Source organism: Pelobates fuscus, chromosome 11, assembly GCF_036172605.1.
Source record: "Pelobates fuscus isolate aPelFus1 chromosome 11, aPelFus1.pri, whole genome shotgun sequence".
In the NCBI taxonomy this organism is placed as follows: Eukaryota; Metazoa; Chordata; class Amphibia; order Anura; family Pelobatidae; genus Pelobates; species Pelobates fuscus.
The window spans coordinates 50,909,012-50,927,754 of record NC_086327.1 but is presented as its reverse complement, the minus strand read 5'-3'; the positions used below and the strand labels follow the sequence as shown (position 1 = coordinate 50,927,754).

The 18,743-nt window shown below is 37.9% G+C and overlaps 1 protein-coding gene across 1 annotated transcript in view; it reads right to left on the bottom strand.

Annotated features, from left to right (window-relative positions):
- PRKCG (protein kinase C gamma) overlaps window positions 1-18,743 on the bottom strand; it is a 447,474-nt gene that overhangs the window by 248,967 nt on the left and 179,764 nt on the right. The window lies entirely within an intron of this gene.

The window sequence follows — 18,743 nt, the reverse complement described above, 5'->3', positions numbered from 1 at the left end:
GAGAGTTGTAGGTTATCAACATCTCAGGGGTGGGGGCAGAGATTGAGAACCCTGGTTTATATTTTGTTATATAGGGCCCTTTTTCCCACCAACTGTTAATGGTAAAAATTAGTTTGAAAAGTATCGGAAAGTATCGGGGCCTATACTGGATAGGATTATGAGTCTTTACACTGCTCCATCTGCCAGTGTCTCAGGAATCGGATTCAACTCAGAATGGTTTGGGGTAGCTAATGGGACGAGACAAGGGTGCCCATTGGCCCCAATGTTGTATTCACTTTCAATAGAACCCTTGGCAGCTTATATTAGACAGGAGGAGGAAATCTTGGGTGTGACGGACAGCCTGGCACCCCAACCAGGTACCTCCGTCAATCGCTGCTTCCTAGTACTTGCAAGCACCATAAGCACTGTGTTGGAACATCATAACCACCGTAAGCCCCATGAACCGCCGCAACTTGGTTGGGGTCTCGCTGTCCTCCACCCACCCTGAACCCAAGACCAGGATCCAGCTTCCAGTGGGTAGACCTCTCCTAGTCCAGAGAGCGTAGCAGGAACAGCTCTTATAAGAGCTAGTGATTATACGCAGGAGAGTATTGTGATAAAGCTAAACCCTGAGTGAATGTAGTTCTCTAACCCCCCAAACATGAGCCAAGACTTCATGAAGGGATAAACGGATCTCAGTTTATTGGAAGCCACACTTGGCCTTATGTGACAATCCCCATGCAAGGGGTACGCCCACAGGGACCTTGTGGAGGACTGATTTGCAACTTCACAGACCAATACCATTAAGGTTACAAGGCACAACACTCCCACACTGCACACAATCCCTCCCCCTTGCCTGGGAGATAATTGGATCAGTAACTGTACTAATTCTAATTCAATTATCTCCAAGCACAGATATAAACATACTTTTTTAAAACACCCCAAAAGTACCCTAAAAATACATAAAACCCCACAAATGTTACAACCCCTGATAGCCCTGATCTGGGTGACCAACATATCTAAAAATCACCCAGATCAGTTCAGGGGTTCAAGAAATTCCTGGAAGTAATTTATTTACCAACCACAGGCATGGTCCCATAGACAAAAATAGTTCCATAGCTAAATGCCACTGGGGAACCGACCGGGAACCGCAAAGTTTTCATGCCAAAATAAGTTCCAGGGCATTCGCGACTAAGTCCCCCTGAAGTCTATTTGTGGTTTTGGTCCATGCGAACAAGATGGCTGCCACCTCGTGGTCATCCATAGGAATTGCGGCCTCCCAGATGAACACTTAGACTACTGTGGTGGAAATTGCAACAATGTATCAATTAAGCCTAACAAGCTCCAGGATAGTCTCCGGTTCACAGCTGCTTAGTTACTGAACCATATCATTCCAATAGACAAACAGAGACTTTTATATTACATTTTACAGGGTCCATAGTATGTGGGCAGGAGGATGGCAAGCAGGCCCCTCCAATAACTTATGGTAAACTCACTTGAAAAGGGGAGTTTGTCACACTGGGATTTCACTATGGTGACCGGACTTGTTATATGAAGACAACATAGTTCTGACACTTTGTAATCCAGAAACATCTCTGTTGGCAGTTTTGAAATGCATTCACGATTTTAGTAGAATCTCTAACTATAAATTAAATTTAGTAAAGTAATTCATTCTAGTGTCCCAATGACCAACTACATAGATTGGGAGATTCTTACCCATTTAATTGGTTTAAGAATGAAATGCTTTATTTGGGGATAAAATTAGGTTTCAATTGGTTTAAGATAGTAAACAATAATTATAATGACTTATATCAGGACTTAAAACCTACTATAAACAAATGGGGAACTTATATATATATCTTGGCTGGGAAGAATAAACACAGTACGATCTTATTTAGTGACAAAACTGGAATACTTATTAAGAACTCTTCCTATGAGAGTACCCAAACGTATGCTACACGAATTCCAGGAGTTATTTATTAAGTTTGTATGAGGGAGGCATAGACCCAGAATTTTCTCCTGAAATTTGTCTTGCAAATTAAGAGATGGGGGAACATCCCTTCCTTATGCATATTTGATATATGACTCAATAATGCTATCCCATTTGATTAAATGTAAATTCAAGGTCCCAGAAAATTGTTTATGGTTAGGTTATGAAATACAAGTTTTATTTTGGGTAAATTTCTTGGCTATTAAACGACTTAATGTTGAAAATAAAGTCTTCAGTCGGGTGAAATTTATCATGGTATCCATCTTGTAAGACGGAAGCATAATAGTAAAGAATGTATCTTCTTGGATGCTCCTATAGAAGCTTTATCCTTATGTCTTGATAATATAAATATAAGGAGTTGGGTAAATGCTGGATTTGTATATAGTAGAGACTTGACAGAGTGATTTTTAGACTATTCTATATACAAAATATTGAAATCTCCAGCAAAGAATACCTTACTTACTTTAAATTAAAAAACTTGAGAGGTAATAAGCTGGGTAAACTCTATGACCCAATTTGTCTTCTAAGATTAGAGAATTATTGTATACGAGTACAAAGCTTCGTGGGATTATGAAATGGGAAAGGGAGCTGAGCACAAAATTTGTATCCAGTAAATGGGTTACAGCTTTAAATCTGACAAAAAAAAAACTATTCATAGTATTTCGTTGTTTGAAAATTCTCTAAATTTTACACAGATGGTATCTGACACCAGACAGGTTAAGTAAGTTTCAACCCAACATTAGTGATCTTTGTTGGAGATGCGAGAGGGAAACTGGAGCTATACGGCATATGTAGTGGGAATATACTTGTCTATTACCTTTGAAGGTCAAGTTAGAAATTGAACTTACAAGTTTAACACAGTCCCATATTGAGCTGACCCCCCAACTCTTTTTGTTCCATTTGGATTTCCCCAAATTGAAAGAAGAAATAAAAATGTTAATTGTGCATATATTAATGGCCACCAAAGTCTGTTTGGCGAGAAAATGGAGATCTGAGGCGATCCCTAAGTGGACTGAAATTGCCTCACAGATTAACTATCAGAGATTCATGGAGAACGCTTGAGAACTTTTGGTTAAATAATGACATATGGAGACTCTGGCCTCTGGTTACAGACTTGCCTCAGACTCCTTCCAACTAACGCCTCCACTCTCACGCCGGGACAGGTATGAATGAAAAAAAATAAAAGGATCGGAAAGGTGAGATTATGCTTTAATGGCTTGCTGGCAGCAGGTAACTTGATTCTAATTATCAAATTATGAATTGTAATATACATAACAATGTATATATTTATTTCTGTTCTATAAAATGTGCTGTAGTCATTATAGGAACATATTAATTCCACAGTCTTTTAGACACTAAGGGTACTCGCGATGAAATCTTAGATACATGTGTTATTTCTCTGTGCTCTAATCTCCAAAGGCTGTCTTGATCAACATCAAAATATTTGAGAGTAAATTGGTGGATAAACTGGACGACTCGTATAACTATTAGATTACCCAGTATTTTGATTCCATTTTCTATGTACACCAATTTCTTCAATTATTTAAATATTATAATCGTGTTTACTTACATTCAGGACACCATCCTACTGTAAGCAATAAAACATGCAATAAGGATGTTATTGCTTTGTGCAACAGCGTCCCCAAGATTATTTCATATATCTAATTAAATCATTACATTACATTACCAAGGCTGCCTCAATCATCATTTCAATCTTACAGGCATAGCATTGTATTTCACAGTTTAAGGCGGAATAACTTGGACAACAACCTTCCAGATGAGGTCAAATAAGGTTCACAAAAATAAAACCCATGGACAATGAAAACACAGTTAATGTTGCAAGTTTAGTATTAACATACTATATACTAATTAACATCATAATGTGTTCTTTCTTTGAGCAAAATTACAGGATTTAGGATTAAGACAAAAAGAGAAAAGTTTAAAGGGACATTAAAAATACAGCCGTTATCTAAGTATCAATAAGGCCATATAGCCAAAACCTATTTTTATATTTATTCCCAGCAGGGCTGGCTCAAGTTTTTTGCTGGATGGGTCCAAGAACAAAATGCTGCCCCAACCACACTGCACATTCCAACAACATTCCAAAGCTCTACTCCACTACATTTCTTCTACATGTATTAGTGACCCTTTTCCTGCCCGGTACTCGTGACCTCTTCCTGTCCACTACTTGTACTAGCAAGCAGCTCAATTCCTGTGAAACAGCCTGTTTCATCCCATCATACTCACCCTTAGTCTTCAATCTTTAAGAAGGCGCTTAAAACCCATCTCTTCAGTATATCCTACAGCTTCCAAGGTAATTGACATTCCTCATATCTATCTCGGTTAACTTAATTAGTGGGCCCAAACTCATCTTCACTCTCACCTTCTAATTCTACTATTTTTCCACCTTGTCAGTTGGTTGCTATTCCTCATGCTGGCCTTCCTATTGTGTTTTATACACCACCTGCTATAGGTTGTAAGCTAGTTTATCTAATTTGTTAAATTCCCCCATTTCCAAATATTGCAAAATTCTGCGGAATAAGTTGGTGCTTAAAGGTTATTTTTATGTTTGTCATGGACTTCAGATATTCTATAATGTACAATTACAGTATTGTCACCAGAAAAATGTATTTTGTCAATCAGTGTTAACTTGCTGAAGTTTTGTAGAGGTTAACATTTTTTCCCATTTTACAAAGGTTCTAAATTTAAGAAAATCAACACTAAATTTAAGGTGCTAAGATGCACCCTCCCAACTTTCAGACAGCTGAGAGCAGGGACGTCTTTAATGCGTAGCAAACAAGGCAGCATCCCTGGGCCCAGTTACTCCTGGGGAGCCCAAAGCAGCTGCCCTGTGGGCCCCCTGCCCACAACCAAACCTGGTGGGCTGTGGCTCATGATGTAATCAGGGGCCTCGGCTCTTTAAGATTGCTCCAGACCCGCCCCTGTCCTGTTGCCTGCTGAGAGGAAGTGAGGTAAGATCAAGATATGCTTAGCCCTGTTTATGAATAGATTTCCAGATAATTGTTTGCACTGGCCCCAAATATATTTGTATAATGTTATTCCCTCTGAGGCGCCTTTTTTCCAAACTAAAGCGATTTACATTTTTTAACCTTACATCATAACTAAAATGCTGCATTCCTTACATTTTGTAGTTTGTCTCTGCACTTTTTCTAGTGCCATGATATCCTTCTTTAGAACAGGTGCCCAAAATAGCACAGCATATTCAAGGTGTTGTCTTACCAGCGATTTATAAAGAGGCAAAATTATATTTTCATCCCAAGAATGTATGCCCCTATTTATACATGACAAATCCTTGCCTTAGCAACTGAAGATTGATATTGCATATGGCTGCCAAATTTGTTGTCTATAACAATTCCCAAATCCTTCTCTTGTATTGTTATCCCTAATTCACTACCATTTAGGGTGTAAGTTGCTTGTACATTCTTGACCCTGAAATGCATAACTTTGCATTTCTCTACATAATATTTCATCTGCCATTTTAGTGCCCAGTGCCCCAATCTATCTAAATCCCTCTACGGCAAAGCAATATCCTGCTCACATTTTATTACTTTACAAAATGTTGTGTCATCTGCAAACACTAAAACATGGCTTTCAATGCCTCTTTCAAGATCATTTGTAAATATGTTAAATAGAAGCGGTCCCAAACAGAACCCTGAGGGACACCACTTACCACTTTTGTTCAGCTTGAAAATTCACCATTAATGACAACTGTATCCTTAAGCCAATGTTAAACCCAACATTCATCGAGACCAATTTCTTTTAGTTTGAAGACTAACCTATTGTGAGGAACCGTATCAAATGCCTTGGCAAAATCCAAGTAGATCACATCCACTGCAACACCCTGATCTATACTTCTACTTTCTTCTTCATAGAATGCAATTAGGTTAGTTTTACATGACCTATGTTTCATAAAACCTTGCTGACTATTGCTAATAACAAAGTTCTTTCCAATGAATTTCTGAATATTATCCCTTAATAGCCCTTCAAATATTTTCCCAGTCACAGAAGTTAAGCTCACAGGTCTATAATTTCCAGGCAATGATTTTGAACCCTTTTTAAATATAGAAACGACATGTGCCTTCCTCAAATCCTCCGGTACAATACCTGAAACAAAAGAATCTTGAAATATTAAATATAGAGGTTCACTTATTTCCCCAGCTCCTTAAGTACTCGTGGGTGAATAACGTCAGGCCCCTGAGCTTTATTTAGATTAATTTTCTTTAACTGTTGTAGCACCTTATCTCGAGTTATCCAATCACAAGTTATCTGCAAGTTTTTTTTGCAGCAATCATTTGCATATCTCTTTCCATAGGATCCTCATTCATATATACTGAAGAAAAATAGTTATTTAAAATTTCTGCCTTTTCCTGGTCTTCATTAACTAACAGACACATCTCTGTTTCCAGTGTACCTACACTCTCATTTTTTTATTTTTTTTTTAGAATTAATGTACTTGAAAAAAATGTTGGGGTTGGTTTTGCATTCTTTGGCTATCAATTTCTCATTTTCTAGTTTAGCCACTTTAATTGACTTTTAGCAAGCATTACTGGCTTTCTTATATAGGATGCCTCTGATTTGTCCTATTTATACGTTTTAAATTCCCTTGTAACGGAGCTCCCTGTACCCCTGGCTGGGTACCTCCGCCAAAGACCGCTTCCTAGCTGGAACAGGGGACAAACCACATCACCTCTGCCTACAGACGCCATAGCTTGACTGGGACCCTGGAACCGCTCCCTCCTGGAGCCGAATGGGGTACTCGCTCTATCCACCACGAGGCACTGGACGACACTCAGTCCTGAGAGCTCTAGTCCTTACCAGGACTTTCCCCGTTGAATCCCCCACACTAGAACAGTGATTAGCCCTTTCCCCTCCCAGTAACCAGATGACACATAGTTCTGGGACACCTTTATTGGCAGCCACAACTGGCTTTATATGCAGGTCCCCATGTAAGGGCCATTCCCCCCCGGACCTGAGAGTAGACTACAGTAAAAACACACACGATTACATTGGCTCTCAGGTCCAGAACACTCCCATACAAAACAGGATAATCCCTCCCCTTTGCCTGGGAGATAATTGAGTCAGGAACTGTACAAAATTCAATTATCTCTAGGCACAAAAAACAAAAATTTCACAAACACCCCAACAGTACCTTAAAAATACATAAAAACCCCACAAAAGTTATATCTCCTGATAGCCCCGATCTGGGGCTATTCAAAAATACCCAGATCGGTTCAGGGGTTCAGGATTTTCCTGGAAATCATAATTTGATCGACCACATGCACGGTCCCATGACCAAAACAGTTCCAGAGAATTAAGGCTTGAGGTCGTTCTAGTTCGGTAGTTTAAAACTGAACAAACTACCGAACGTAGTCAATATTCTTACCGTGGAGTTTGTTTCCCTTGTTCGTGGGAACATTTCCACCAAACTGTCTCTTTATAAGAGTTGTAGAACTGGACTTAGGTGATCATGGAAGTCCAGCGATGTTCGGGAGTTTCAGTGTTCGAAAATAGCTCCATGAATTCGACGACCAAACACCGCTGATTGTGTTCATGCGAACAAGATGGCCGCCAACTCATGGTCGTCCATAGGAAATGCGGCCACCCAGTCGAACACTTAGAACACAGCTCCAGGGTGGTCTCCGAACCATACAGTCCAAATACACGAACAGAGACTTTCATATTACATTTTACAGGGTCCATAGTCTCCTCCAGGCACTCGTGGCAAACTCACTTAGAAAGGGGAGTTTGTCACAGCCCTTTTTTTATTTTTAATCTCCTGTTTTACTTCTCTACTAAAGCCACATTAGTTTCAATTTGTTTCTTTTATATTTATTACTGAGAAATGTACCTTTCTAATATTTGTTAGAAGAGTTTCCATTTATCCCCAGTGTTTTTTTTTCACTACGGAGTTTATGCCAGTTGATATGTTGTAGAGCTGCCCTAATCTTATTGAAACTGGCTTTTTAAAAATTATACGTTTTAGTATACCCCACGTGCTTTTGCTTTTTATAGTTTATTTCCAAAAAAATTACCATATTGTGATCACTATTTCCCAAATGCTCCCCTACTTGAATGTTGGTTAAAAGATCAACATTGTTTGTTATAACGAGATCCAGACAAGCATCCTTTCTGGTTGGTGCTTGTACCAATTGTGACATGAAGGTATCATTTAACACATTCAAAATCCTGATTCCCCTTGCTGAAATACCAGTCACTCTATCCCAATTTATGTCCTGGTAATTAAAATCTCCAATAATTAACGTGTTACCCAGATTTGAAGCTTTCCCAATTTGCTCTAACAGCTGTTCTTCCTCATTAATATTTACATTAGGTAGTTTATAACATATCCCAACCAATAATTGATTTCCCTTCGTTTGCCCCAAGCAGATATCTACCCATAAAGCTTCCACATTTTCCTCATCACATTCCACATGCCTGAGATTTGACTGTGACTCATGGTTGACATACAAACATACCCCACCAACCTTCTTGTTTTTCCTATCCATCCTAAATAATGTGTACCCATTTAAGTTAACTGCCCAGTCATGTGTCTCATCCCACCATGTTTCTGTTATGCCTATTATATCATATTGTTTAGTGTATGCTCTTGCATCTAGATCCCCTATTTTTTTATTTAGTCTCCTTGCATTAGTAAGCATACATCTAATGTTATCATAAGTAATTTGTACTTTTTATTAATTTTTATTAATATAACACACCTCCTATGTTCTGAGCTTGCCCCTTCTCCCATCTCCACCCTATCCTATATCCATTTCATAGATTGCTTTGGCCCTCCTATCCCCCATTAATGCAGATCCTCTTCCTTTTAGGTGCAATCCATCACGGATATACAGGTTGTACCAAAGCGCAAAATTGGCCCAGTACTCTAAAAATCCCAAACCCTCTTTCCTGCATCAAGACTTCAGCCACGCAATCACCTCTCTAACCTCCCTCTGCCGTTTTGTTGTAGCGCACGGCACAGGTCATATTTCTGAAACTACTACTTTGGAGGTCCTTTTTTAAGCTTACTTCCTAGTTCCCTATAATCATTCTTTAGGACCTTCCATTTTCCTCTGACTTTGTCATTGGTACCAATATGGACCATGACAGCTGGGTCATCCCCAGCCCCTCCCAATAATCCCTCTACTCTGTCAGCAACATGCCAGACCCGAGCACCCGGGAGACAGCAAACTGTCCGGTTGAGACAATCAGAGTGGCAGATTACCCTATCTACTCTCTTAATAATAGAGTCCCCTCCCACCACAACCTGTCTAGCCTTCCTTACACTCTCAACCCCACCCATACTAGAGAGGCTGTTCCCACAGTTGTTAGAAGGAACAGTTTCCTTCAGAACAGCTACTCCTGAGCTGATGCCCCCAACATCTTCACTCAAATTGGCAAATTTGTTAGGCTGCACAAGATCCGGACTGGCTAAACCTTTCCTCTTCCCACCTCCCCTGTTTCCTCGCCCCACTATTACCCAGCTATGTGCCTGTTCACCAACTGTCTCATCGCGTGTGTGTATATGCCTGTGTGTTTGTGTTAGTGTGTGTGTCTGTGTGTCAAAATGTGTGTATGTGTCCAGGTGTGTGCATGTATCAGTGTGTTTATGTGTGTTTATGTGTGCATCTGCATGACATCCCAGCAATCAAACACACACCTGCAAAGACAAACACTACATACACACACACCACTGAATTCAAACTCCAAAATTGTTTACAAACACACCCTTCACTCAAACACCAATACTACACACAAAGGTACATCTGCATTTAAATTACAACACTACATCCAAACACACCCCTGCATGCAATTACAATTACAAATGTTACATACAAACACACCCATTTATTAAAAAGTCACAATTATATGCAAACACCAACTCTACACACAAAAGCACACCTGCATTTAAAAGCCAACCCTACATGCAAACACATACCCCTGCATTCAAATGCAAACACTACACACAAGTACACCACTACAATGGTACCATTGCAATGGTAACAGCACATACAAATACACCCCTACATGCACACACATACTCTATACAAAACATGCTTACATCCAAATGCACAAACACTGCTCACAAATACAACCCTACAAGAATGGCTAAATGGTAGATCCTCAGCTGGCATAATGGATCTATCTTTTCTCCACTCTTGAGCTAGAGTGGAGACCCCCAAAACATTCTTGCACAAGGGCCGTCCCTACATTAATTCTGTCACTAGGTTGGGGTGGAGGCCGTGATTGCATGTTGGTGAGTTGGGGGATGGGAGTGGGGGGGGGGGGGGGCAGGTAGGGGAAAAGGGGGCCCAAGCAAATGCTTGCCCAGGGTCCAATCAATATTAAAGATGGCCATGGCTGAGAGTGTGCTCTTTCTGATGGACAACGTAGAAGGAAATGCTCCTCAGAGAGAAGTTTAGATTCAATGCTTCTCTATGAGAAGTATTGCAGGACAAAGTGGTGATTTCCACTCTTACGTATCCTGCCTACCAATCCTTTTTCGAATGCATTTTGATGACACAGTGCACTCATGATGAAACTTTGGCGAGAGGATACCTCATCGCTGGATTTGAGATTTGGATTTTAAAATATTATCTTTATGTTTACACAGGAAGGGGGAATGTAGGAGACTTGCCAACACTCCATTATTCTTTATAACACTGGTGTGTTCCTTTACATTGATTTGCAGTGTGTGCACATATGTATGGATACTACCCCCTGCAACCAAGAACTTTCCCATAGGAGTCCTTAGTTGAATAGACAGTAATGTAAAACAATGTTACATTTTGTTGTGATATACGCTCAAGATAAATTGCTACACATTAACACCACCATATTAACCAACAATTTAGTTACAACTTTAAGCACCGCAATCCTAATATATAATATTACAGTTTACAGTAACATCTTATAACATGATACACAGATAGTCATTAAAATAAATCTCTGCAGCATATACCCCCACACAAACACTTTCATATTATTGCTGTTTTAATAGTTAATGCTTTCAAATTAACACAAAACTCTCTGAATATATCTATGTCAATGGAATCCTGGGTTCTGACCTTCATCTAGAGATGTGTACACCAACCAGGAATTGGCTAAACTGTCTCAGTCAATCCCTGGTCTCCCATTCAAATAAATTGTAAAATTATGAAGCATGAATGACAACGCACGCATAATAAGTAATTCAACATATAAGTTAGTGAAGGCTGTTATGTATTATCAAAGTATCTGCTCTTGTTAGTATTAAAATGTATGCAGTGTGTGCAAGATGTACTCATTTTATATTTATTTTCATTGTTTTCATTACTATAGAGATGAATGCAGATGCGGTGCACACTAATGGATACCCTAATTTATGTTTATCGGAAACCACTGAGCAATTTATAGTTTGAAATAAATAGGACACATGTTAAAAATAAAATGTTATTGTGTGCTGAATGGGTGAGACTGTTCCATAGACTGAATAGTGACGTATATTTACTTACTTTTTTTCTGTGTATATACACTTTTTTTATTTTTATTTCATTTTTGATTTTTTTGATTTTTCATTACTTTTTGGTGATCAGTTTTTCTATTGTTTTCAGTTTTTTTGTTATGTTCTCTTTTTTTTCTGCATAACTGTGCAGTACAGTTCTCACTAGCATTTATCTGTTACCATACTGTGCACATTTCTTCACAGTATAGAACCTTTAACTATAATCTGTTGAACTCTAGTTTGTCTAGCAATTATTGCTTTAGGAGAGATATCGGGATATGTGTTTCTCGCGTGTAGTAGAAATTTTTTTTTGTACGTTTTTATGCACTTTATGTATTTTCACACACACTTTAGATTTGCACTTTATATTTTTTTGACACTTGTGTCTTCTGATGGTCTGTTTATGCTCATATGTTTTGTATAGCAATATTAATAAACAAAAAAACATTTGTTTTGCAAATACTATATGTAGAGTGCGGTATCGTATTAATTTTCTTGATAAAAAGTACATATAGTCTGATTCTGATCAAATCTTCCAGCTTATCATCTAAAACTGAGGGGTGAACTGCTGCACAGAAATGATCATTATTATATTATCAAACATATAACATGCCACTGCTTCCACAAATAAAACCGCAGATCATTTTTTTAAATGTGTATTTATTTTGGTACCCGGATTGTGAAGCTAAGTGATAAAAAAAAAGAATAAAAGCAAATCAATAAAAAAAACACCAGTGAATTATTTAATATAACTGAATCCCTTGCAGGTGTCAGCGGAAAACCAATAGAATGTACAACTTCTATATAATAGCATATTTTGGCTTCCATGGGATTTCCCTTCCTGCTCTCGCATCCTTCACTACTCATTGGAAAAAGAGACAAGCAGTGGGGTTGTGCACAGAGAGAACTACTCAACATATTTAGAACCTTTGTCGCTATGGAAACCTATGGTAGATTCCAAAAGTGGAATTAGAGGATTGTCACCTTTGTTCTTGCTGGAAATAAGCAATGACAGAAAACTGCTATAAAAAGGGATTGAGGCGGTTGGGAAGAACAAAAACAAAGACAAAATTAACCAAAAAGGAGGGGGAATGGTAAAACCTGTTCTGGGGTTGCAAAAGTAGTCAATAGTCGTACAGCATCTGTATGCAATGTATTATAATAGAATGCATTATCATGATACATTCTAGTAAATGGTTAAATATGTACAGTAATACACGTGCAATAATCATCATTAATTCTAGAATGCAACAATTTAAGCTTTAAACAGCAACACTTAAATGAGGGTGGGCGGGAAATTACATTTTCATTTCTCTCCCACACCCAGCTATTATCTGGCTTTCTGCAAAAGTGCCCTGGAAATTTGCAAAGGACAAGTTTATGACAAATGTTTGCATAGAAAATGACGATTCCTGGGTTATTTTAATAACATTCACTGAAAGGAATTTCTTCAGATTTTTTTCCCCAAGGTTCTGCTCCCTAGGGCATCGCTGCCAATTTACCTGGTATCCCAAGAAAGATACACTACAGACATACGATTATATACATATTGGGCTGCGGGGGCTTAGGTTTGGACACGGACACCTAAGAGCAAACTTTTTTTGAGTTGGTATCATTAGGAGGGGCATATCTCATTAGGGTAGGCACCCTGTTTTTTGTGAGAAGCAATCATAATGGACATTTATATGTATTCAACCACACGATTTCTCCAGGGCTGCACCTCCTCTGTGGAACTCCCTTTCCTTCTCCGTAAGACTTTCACCCAGTCTCCACTCATTCGAAAAATCATTGAAAACTCACTTCTTCAAGAAAGCATATCAATTAAACTGTTAGCAGGTTTTCATCCCCCACCCTCCATGTCTCCTCTCCTGCAACTGTCAAAAAATTCCCTACTAAGCCCTCAGTGAATACTTTTCTAACAACCTACTTCATACCACTACTTTTACCCTTTGTGTCACTATACCCCACTCCCTCTAGAATGTACACATTGCACATTGTGCACATTGAGCAGGGCACTCCACCTCTCTGTTCCTGTACGTCTAGTTGTCTGGTTACAATTACATGTCTGTTAGTCAGCGCTACATTGTACAGCACTACGGAATCTGATGGCGCTATATAAATAATAAAATAATCATAAAATATTATTGTTATTAAAGGCACACTAAGTACTAAAACCAAGACATCTTAGTGTAGTGATTTTGATGCATAGATACTGTCCCTTTTATCAGACAATTTAAAAACACTGACGTTCAGAGGAGTAGCATGTTTACATTTGACTAAAAACACTCTTCTAGTGGCTGTCAAACACACACTAAATAATACCACTCTTTATAAATATGCAATAAATACCAGTGTTCCATTTCCAAGTGATTATTTTATGTGTATTTGTGGCTTTGTGAAGATGCTTATTAGAAGACTCTTTGTCAATTGCTATGTTTTACGTTTTTGTGTGTATTTGTGTGGGCATATTACTGTATGTTCTTTGGTATGTGAATATATAAATGCTTATAGAAATAGCATCTTGGCAGGAATTCAAAAAATATTTATATAGAGCTAATGACACTCACTTAAGTCACCCTATGTTCCAAACTAAACTGTCCAGATGGGTCTCTTCCTGTATATTGCCATTAAAGGAACACTCAGCTAATGTTGTAAATATAAAACATCAGGAAAGTTTCTGGTCCATTTTAGATTGTAGAAAAATACAAAGTTATATTTGCTGAGTCCCAGTCTTGCCCTGGTTTCCACTCATCCTTCTGCTGAGATCTTTAAAATAGATGATCTCAGCCATAAAAATGCTTTACCAAAAGAAGCAATGAAGGTCCTACTTTGACTGTGTCACAATCGCTTTGCCGTGCCAGTAGGATTTGCCACAGAAAAACATTACACTGCTTTTCTATCGGGAAGACTTTACTGCATTCAGCATCGTCATGATGCTGAAAGTGATGGCTGTACATTTTTTTCTAGGAAGTGCCTCTATTGGAGGTCTGATTGACAGCTGCTAGAGTCACACTGGCAAACAAATGCACACATTGACATTTCTCTCAAACTGCTATTCCTACAGTTGTCAGTCTTCTGGAAAAGCATCTCAGCACCAAAACCACTATATAAAGCTGTAGTGGTTTTGGTGCTTTAAGTGTCCCTTAAAATCCTCTCACACAGGCTACCTGAATTCTCAGATAGACATGCACAAATCAGTGTGTGTTTGTCAGCCTTAGTACAGTTATGCAATTTTCATTAAAGTAAAGTAATAGTTAACTTTTTACTTATTAATGCACTTGTCACTTTGTAGGGGTACATGCAAGTCTCATGGCATTATTTGAACTAAATTATTTTTGGCACAGGTTAACAGAATATTCAAGGATATAGGGTAATAACTGCTTGATCCAAGGATAAATCTGACTGCCATTCTGGGGTCAAGAAGGATTTTTTTCCTAGTTTGTTGCAAAATTGGAAATGCTTCAACCTGTTTTTTTTTTTTGCCTTCTTTTGGATCGACAGCAAAAAACAAATGTGAGGAAGGCTGAACCTGATGGACGCAAGTCTCTTTTCAGCTATGTAACTATGTAGCTATGTTATGTTTGGATTAGTTAACGTATTGTTTTACTTTCCATTTTGTTTTAGTACAATACACACACCTGGCAATTATTATACCATGCACATCATTTTCTTTAACTACAAAGGTATGTACTGTGAAAGTGGTTAATTTAATGATACTTTCAGCATAAATGAATCTAAAAGCATTTTTTTTATTTTGCCATGTGGAAGGAAATGCAAGCAGATATATTATTTTCTTTAACCCCTTCCCGCCGTTATGACATTCTATGCCGTCACGCATTTAGTGGGCTTTAAAGCCGTTGCGACGGCATAGAACGCCGTAACGGCTTTAAGCCCTGGAGCGCCCGGGATACTTACCTTCCCGGCGCTCCGCTTCGGGAGGACTGCCTCACAGCCCAGGCAGCCCCCCATGGCAAATCAGGCCCCCGGGGGCCATGTGATCGCTCTCAAAGAGCGATCACATGGCCCCCTATAGCTGGCTGTGGATCTGCCAGCAGGGGGACTGTCTAAAATATTAGACAGTCCCCCTGCTGGTAGGTAGTGTAAAAAAAAAAAATTAAACATGTTATAAAATAAAATAAATATTTTTATATATATATAATATATGTATATATATTATATATATAATATATATGTATATTATATATATTTAACGTCATACATAGTGTAGTTTAATACTAATATAAGTACATATATTAGTATTAAAATACACTTAGAATGATGTTACATATATATAATATACATATAATATATATATAATAGATATATACACATATATTATATATATATAAATACGCATAATTACAATAATAAATAAAATAATAAAATTAATAAATAAAATATTGAAAACATTTTAATATAAATTATATATCCATATGCAATTTCATTCTAACTGTATTTTGTTATTAATATATATATATATATATCAGTAACAAAATACACTTAGAATGACATTCTATATATATCTATCTATATATAAAATGCAAATAACCGCAAATATATATATATATAGATAAATACATATAATTACATAAAAGATTACATTAGTATACACGTAGAATTTAAATACCTATAAATTCATATATATTAAAATTCTGCGTGTGTATTTAAGTAATCTTTTAACATAATTAGGTGATTTGATTAATTAAAATTTGATTGACATACCTGACAACACAGGGAGAAAGTGCAGAGAATTTAATTCGCATGCACTATATTTGACCCTGTAACTCTCCAAGACAACATAAAACCTGTACATGGGGGGTACTGTTTTACTCGGGAGACTTCGCTGAACTCACATATTAGTGTTTCAAATTGGTAAATTGTATTACAACGATGATATTTTAAGTAAAATTGAAGTTTTTTGCATTTTTACAAATGAACGGCACTTTTATGGACTATATTATTGTTGTAATATGTTTTACTGTTTTAAAACACTAATATTTGTGTTTAGTGAAGTCTCCCGAGAATAACAGTACCCCCATGTACAGGTTTTATGGTGTTTTGGAAAGTTAGAGAGTCACATATAAGGCTTGCATTTAATTTTTTTGACATTGAAATTTGCCAGATTGGTTATGTTGCCTTTGAGAGCGTATGGTAGCCCAGGAATGAGAATTACCCCCATGATGGCATACCATTTGCAAAAGTAGACAACCCAAGGTATTGCAAGTGGGGTATGTCCAGTCTTTCTTAGTAGCCACTTAGTCACAAACACTGGCCAAATATTAGTTTTTTGCTTTTTTAACACAAAAACAAATATGAACGCTACCTTTGGCCAGTGTTTGTGACTAAGTGGCTACTAAAAAAGACTGGACATACCCTACTTGCAATACCTTTGGTTGTCTACTTTTTCAAATGGTATGCCATTATGGGGGTAATTCTCAATCCTGGGCTACCACACCGTCTCAAAGGTAACATTACCAATCTGGCAAATTTCTATTTGAAAATGGAACGTTCTATATTTGACCCTGTAACTTTCCAAAACACCATAAAACCTGTTAATGGGGGGTACTGTTGTACTCGTGAGACATCGCTGATTACAAATATGTGCATTTTTGTGCAGTAAAAAACAGTATTATGACATTCACAGCTAAAATATCAGACAGAAATACAAATTTAAAAAAAAATCTTATTTTCTCACATTTTTATTTTTATTTTATTCATAATGAATTATGTTCCATATATGAATAGTTAATGATAAATTAAAGCCCTGTTTCTCCTGAACAAAATGATATATAATAAGTGTGGGTGCATATAATATGAAAGAGGGGAACTACGGGTGAACAGACATATAGCTTAAATTCCAGTTTTTGTTTGCGTTTTGTTTTGATCAGAACGTGCACTATTGACTCCGTCCTGAAGGGGTTAATATTAAATGTTCTACACATGTAAATTAATGTACCATGTGACTGGTTTATTTTAATATATGACTCGATAAGTTTTAATATATAATAAAGGCTGCTTCTTTCTTGTATGATGCTGAATATATTCAGTACAGTTAAATTGAAGCGCTATACTTCTGATCTGTCTTTGCTTAAAGAAAACATATTTTCAAAGAGAAAAGACGAATATCCTCTTATTCAGTAACTAGAGATGTGTGGCTAAAAAGCCCCAAACCTACGGCATCAGCCACCCCAGATATGCCTATGAAGTCATGTGTACCATTAAAGGGACACTATAGTCACCAGAACAACTACAGCTTTTAGAGAAAAGGCAGTGTTTATCTTACTGCCTAGGGACACCTCCGCTGGCAGTCGCTCAGACGGCCACTAGACGGGTCAGTGCAACACTGACATTCAGCACTGATATGCAGTGTCCCCACGCTCTGCATGGAGACGCTGAACTTTCCCTATAGAGATGCATTGATTTAATGCATCTCTACGAGGAAATGCTGATTGACCAGTGTGGCATTTGGCTATGCCCCAACCCTGCATCATTGGCTGAGATCAGCAGAATTGACAATCTCAGCCAATCCAATAATTTTGCATGGGCTAGCATTGTGATTGGCTGAGATTGTCAATTCTGCTGATCTCCGCAAAGGCGGTGGAATGGGGGAGGGACTAGCTGCGGCAGACCCATGCAGCATTGGAATAAAGGTACGTTTGATCCTATTTAAGGGGGCAAGGGAAGGCCGGCCACCTAAATAGTGTTTTTTTCACTATAGGATCAGGAATACACATTTGCATTCCTTACCCTATAGTGGTCCTCTAATGTGTGGTAACGTAAAGGGTAACATAATAAAATCCCATTAAAATTCATGGATAAAGCACCAATACCAAACAAAAACTTTCAAACATATAATTCCAATTCACAGTGATCAAATAACCAATATTCAGCTATTGTCTATACCATTTCCCCCTCCCTGGCAAAAGTAAGAGGAGAGTGGTGGGGTGTCATTAAAAACTTTACATGTTTTTTAATTAAACCTATATTTAATACAGAAAAACATCCCTGCAGACATTGCCCCCACACACAATCCCTACATACACAACCCAGCAAAGAGCAGTCCCACTCAGCTGGTTAGAGCAGTTGTAACATCACTGGGAAAGACAGACCAGTAAATGCCCTTGGGCAAGGCACCTAACAATATATATCCGTCTTAAATCCGTGTAGATTGTAATCTATGCACTTCAGGGTAAAGAATGCATTAAATAGGCATTGAAAGCCATGGTTTAGTGTTTGCAGATGACACAAAACTTTGTAAAGTAATAACAT